Source organism: Castanea sativa, chromosome 1 (genome assembly GCF_040712315.1).
Source record: "Castanea sativa cultivar Marrone di Chiusa Pesio chromosome 1, ASM4071231v1".
Taxonomy (NCBI): Eukaryota; Viridiplantae; Streptophyta; class Magnoliopsida; order Fagales; family Fagaceae; genus Castanea; species Castanea sativa.
In genome coordinates, this window is record NC_134013.1 from 78993547 (window position 1) to 78999388 (window position 5842).

Sequence of the window (5842 nt, forward strand, 5' to 3'; positions counted from 1 at the left end):
CACTGGATCTGTTCTGCCATTGTATATGGTGAACGTGGGTTGAGCAAACCGTCGTGGAAGCTCTCCTCTTTCGATCCTACGTGTGAAAGGAGACTTGGAGATCTGGTGCAACGCCCTACTCATAGTATTGTTTCCCAAGCCCCTAGAGGAAGACTTCTTATCCCCACGATCATGAATTTCGTCCTCCTCATATGAGAAGGTTTCACTAGGAGGAGTTCTGGACCTTGGCCTGTAACTATTGCCTTGGGAGCCCTCAGAAGAAGAATCAGAAGGGGAAGGTGTCCTCCTCCGTCTCGCGTGGCGTAACTTCTTCCTAAGGTGGTCAATCTCCTTCTGCATGGCATTGGTATCATTTTCATGGAGGACCCTACTTCCACCACGCCAAGGACTCCCTCCGGTGCGCACCGTGTGTACACTACCCTCTCGTTCCCTTTCTCGCTCGAGACGTTGGAACTAATCCTTACGCTGGGATCCCTAAGACTCTGCATGATGTGGACCTAAGTCGGCCATCGTGTTCTAGTCCCTTTAACACAAGGTTTCTCACAAACGGCGCCAATTGTAAGTGCACAATTTGTACCCAGTCCAATCACTAGATGGACTCAGGCCCAAAGAGCCTTATACAATGAAATTTGTAGAGTATGGGCTTGAAACCTAGGTTTATGGATACTGAAAAAATGGTAAACTGGCCAGATTGTCGCTATCTACGCAGTCAATGGATGAATATAACCAAAAAACTCTCCTCGGACGTAAGCCGATGACCACTTGTATTACTTTTCTTTCTTTAAGCAAGAGATTACAAATGAAGTTTCCAAAGTCCCCCCTTCTCTCTTCCTCTCTCGTTTTCTTATATCCATCTTCTTCTTCCCTCTTTCATCCATGTGTAGTACAGATCTTCCAAATAGATACTTGTCCTATCCATCACATTCTTGAAGTCTTCAAACAATAGCTGGAAGGCTGAATATTACTGTTTAGAGGTCATTTCTCTATTAATGCGGCCAATGAGGTAGGTGCAGGGTCTTTAATGCAGTGGTAGCAGCTTTTCCCTTGATCCGCCTCGTATATTCTTCTTTCCTGTAACCATATGGTACATATCTTTACCTACCAAACCTTCCAGAATTCTCTCACCAAACACCATGACATGTCATACAAGTTTTACTGGACTCCGCCGAGGAGATGCCCCTCTTCGGACAACACCACCAACTTTTCCAGCAAAAGCTAGCTTGTGGCCCTCAAATGCTCTTCTCGGACAGGCTTACACCACCAAATCAGGCTCAAGGCCCAAATGCATATTTTGACCATTGTACCCCCATACTAGCTATTTTCATAGCTGTGCAACCCAAAGAAACAAAAGAGATTTTATTTCAAAGCTGATTTTGGAGGATGGTTCGGTTATGGAAGAAGAAAAATTGATTGGTGAGGCTATGGTTGATTATTTCAAGTAGTTTTTACTTCAACATCTCCTTCAAGTTTTGAATAGATTCTACAAGGGATTGAGCTGAAGATTACTCCACTTATGAATGCTGATCTAACTGGCGACTTCATTGCCATGGAGGTAGAGCAAGCTTTGAAACAGATGAAGCCTTTAACAGCTCCTAGGCCAGATGGTATGTCACAAATATTTTATAAATCTTGCTGGAATTTTATTGGTCAAGATGTGATTGTTGTCTTTCTTTCTCTATACTTAATTTGGGTTCTATGCCTGAATCTCTCAACCACACTTTCATCTCACTAATTCCAAAGATAAAATCCCCAGAAAAAGCCAAAGATTTTCGACCCAATAAGCCTTTGCAATGTCCTATATAAAATAATCTCCAAAACCATTGCAAACCGCCTAAAAAAAACCCTACCCAAACTGGTTTTAGAATCATAAAGTGCCTTCATGTCTAACAAGTTGATCTCAGATAATATACTTGTAGCCTTCGAAACGCTTCATCATCTTAAAAACAAGAGAAAAGGAAAATCGAGGTTGATGGCCCTTAAACTTGACATGAGCAAAGCATATGATAGAGTGGAATGAGTTTTTTTGAAAAAATTAATGGAGAAATTAGGCTTCCATAATAAATGGATTTCTCTTATTAGCTCATGCATCCGCACTGTCTCTTTTTCTGTGTTGGTAAATGGTGAAACCAATGGAAATTTCACCCCTAATAGAGGTCTTCGTCGAAGGGACCCTTTATCACCTTCTTTATTTCTCTTGTGTGCAGAGAGTCTACATTCTCTTATTCAGCAAGCCGAGGATCATGGTTCACTTCAGGGTGTCTCTCTTTGTGGTGCTGGCCCAAAGGTTTCACACTTGTTTTTTGCAGATGACTTGCTCTTCTGTCGAACCAACCAGCAAGACTGCAATACTATAATGGAGATCCTACAACAATATGAAATAGCTTTAGGCCAGCAAATCAATTGAGATAAAACTCAATTGTTCTTCAGCTCAAACACTGATCCACTTATGCAAGAGAACATCATGAATCTTCTAGGGGTATCGGCTACTTCACACTATGAAAAATACCTTGGTCTCCCTTCCTTTGTTGGCAAAGCAAAAAAAAATTCAGCTATATCCAAGAATGTATTTGGCATAAAATTCAAAGTTGGAAAGAAAAATTGTTAGCACAAGGGGGTAGAGAAGTGTTGATAAAAGTTGTCCTTTAAGCTATGCCCACTTATGCTATGGGCTGTTTAAAACTCCCAAAGAGTTTGTGCAAGGATATTGAATCTTTAATCTTTAATCCATTGGGTTGGATGGAAAAAACTCTACTTGCTTAAGTGCCAGGGGGTTTGGGTTTAAAGACATTGAAAACTTCAACTTTGCATTGCTGGGAAAACAAGTTTGGCGGCTTATCCACAACAAGAATTCTCTTTTTTTATAAAGTTTTTAAAGCCAAATACTTTCCCAATTGCTCTGTTCTAGATGAGGATGTGAACTTGAAAGGATTGTTTGCTTGGCAAAGCATCATGAAAGCACGACGAGTTGTGAAATTGGGCAATAGATGGAGGATTGGTGATGGCAAATCTGTTTTGATTCGTGGCAACTAGCGGTTACCAGATGTGCATTTTAGCCGAGTCATTTCTCCTCTTAGAAATTTCCCAAGCAACATCCATGTCTGAGCACTTATAGATGAAGATAAATCCAGCTGGATTGAAGACCGAATATATTCAGAATTTCTTCCCCACGAAGCTAAGTCCATTCTCAGCTTACCCCTGAGCTCTAATGGTTTGAAGGTTGACACCATAATTTGGATAGGAACAAAAAATGGCCATTACTCAACCAAGTCTGCTTATCGTTTTCTCTCTGATGAGGAGTCAGTTGCTACACCTGGACCCTCGGATCCAATGGAACACAAGCAATTCTGGCAAGAAATTTGGTCACTCAATGTCCCAAACAAGATACGCCACTTCATATGGAGGGCGTGCAATGAATCACTTCCAACAAAACAGAATTTATATAAACAGAAGGTTGCCCTAAATGGTCTTTGTAAATGTTGCCACTGTGAAGACGAGGACATTCTTCATGCGCTTTGGGGCTGCTAGGGGGTAAAAGAATTATGGTGGGAAGTGGAGTAATGCTGAACATTCCTATCTGATCGGTTTGTAAGTTTTTGTGATTTGTTTCAAGGTATTCTACTGCACAACTCCCCAAAATTCGCTGATTTGTTTGCTTTTATTGCGTGGAGCATATGGTTTAATCGCAATGCACAGAGAGTGGGAAAGCCCTTCACTACCGATATCCAAGATTCATAGAGATGCTGTGGAACGCCTCCAAGAATTTCAAATGGCGCAAGACACCCCTCTGCCATCACCTTTGGTTGCTCATCCTACTCATTGGCGATCCTTTGCTTCACCAATACAAAGCTAACTGTGATGGAGCCGTATTTCGTGACATTAATTCTGTAGGATTGGGAGTTGTGATCCGAGTCACAGCTGGTCTGGTCATTGCAGCACTCTCAGAAAGAATTTGCTTACCTTTAACAGTGGATGAAATGGAAGCCTTGGCCTACAGAAGAGCTGTTGCCTTTGCTCTAGAAATCGGGCTCCATGAGGTAGCTTTTGAGGGAGATTCTGAGGTTGTTTTTAAACAACTCAATTCTGAGCCACCTTTCTTGGCTTCTTATGGTCACATTATTGAGGAGTCACAGACTCTAGCACCAAACTTAAGATTTGCTTCTTTTTCACATGTTAAACGAAGTGGAAATGTAGTAGCAGATAAATTGGCCAAGTTGGCGAAACATGTGATTGAACCACAAATTTGGTTAGAAGACATCCATTGTGATGCAACCAACCTTGTAACTCTTGATAGAAATTTTCTATCCATCTAATATTAAGCACTTTCTGTTTTCTCAAAAGAAAAAGAAAAAGGGAAGGGCGAAATAAAACAAGTATACATGTATGTGAATCAAAACTTAGATTAGGTTAGGTTTTCTGTTATTTTCCCCTAAAACCTAGTATCTGGTAATAGAATATGTACAAAATAAATAAATTATAAATTGGAAATGTATATAATAAAAAAGATTGATTTTTATATAAAAATAGCACAAATATATATTAAATAAAAACATATATATACACAGTTGGGTGGGGTGGGGCGGTGCAAACTAAACCCATCCCTAACTTGTCAATATTTTTGTCATCTCAATATTTACCGGAATACCCGATTTATCTTAAACTTAAAATCTATTTTTGATCACCCTCTCTAGTCGAAACCACCAACCCATTGGAACTGATCATTTCGATCGATATAATTGAGTTTTTAGATCTATGGTCATCCCTATATTTAACTAACTTGATTATATATACTTGCTTTGCATGTGGTTAGAGTTCATTAGTTGCACATAATCTTATCTCATATGTTGCTAATTATTATTGTTTTCCATGTGATAATGCATTTTACTCTCTCTCTCTCTCTCTCTCTCTCTCTCTCTCTCTCTCTCTCTTGATTTTTCAATCATCCAACTGATAATCAACCCTTCTAAAAATTGGCCACCTCAAGCAAGAAAGAAAGTCTGTGTTGTACAAAAATAAGTTGGCGCTGACAGCAATGAGACCCTATTCATCAATGATCAACCTCTTCAATGTGAACCTCGAGTCTCATCGATTACCTTTCATCCTCTCATTCACTAACATAGATCTTGACATTGATCACTTGCACAAATCTTCGCATTCTTGCAACGATCTTAACTTTTAGAGATGAGATTATTGTCTAAATGAGTTTCTTGGATTTTTTATTTCGTTAAGCTTACATTAAAGATAAAATTATATCTATAAGTAGTATATTTGGTTTATATAATTTTCTTTTCGTGATTGATATATCACCCTTAACAAATTTTTATTGATTCCTAATAATGTGTAGTATGTTTTTTGTACTAATGGTTAAATCTTCCCAACTTGATGACCCATTGGACAACTAATCATCCACCCAGAAGCAATTTACGGGCAGTCTCACCCAATCCTTTAGTCGGGAGTAAGTAGAGGCACCCTTCAACTAATAGAGTTGATTCAATTGGAAGGTTGACCCTTAATTTGAGGCAAATCGCTGCATTGATTGCCCCTTAGTGGTAAACGATTAAGAACATTTAGATATATTTAAGATGAAGATTTATTATAATGAATCTAAAAATAATACGGTACTATCATTCGTATTTGGTAAAATAAGATTTTAAATAAAATGACCATTATATTTACCCAGAACAATTAAGAATTCATTTTTCACCATAAAATTTATCCTCTCTTTCAAATAAAATGAATTGATTCATGATCTATTAAATATTACTTCAATATTATCTTTTTGTGTGGTTTTCTATTTTATTTTAGAATGTCTTCACATACGATTCTTTATAAAATGAATTGATTC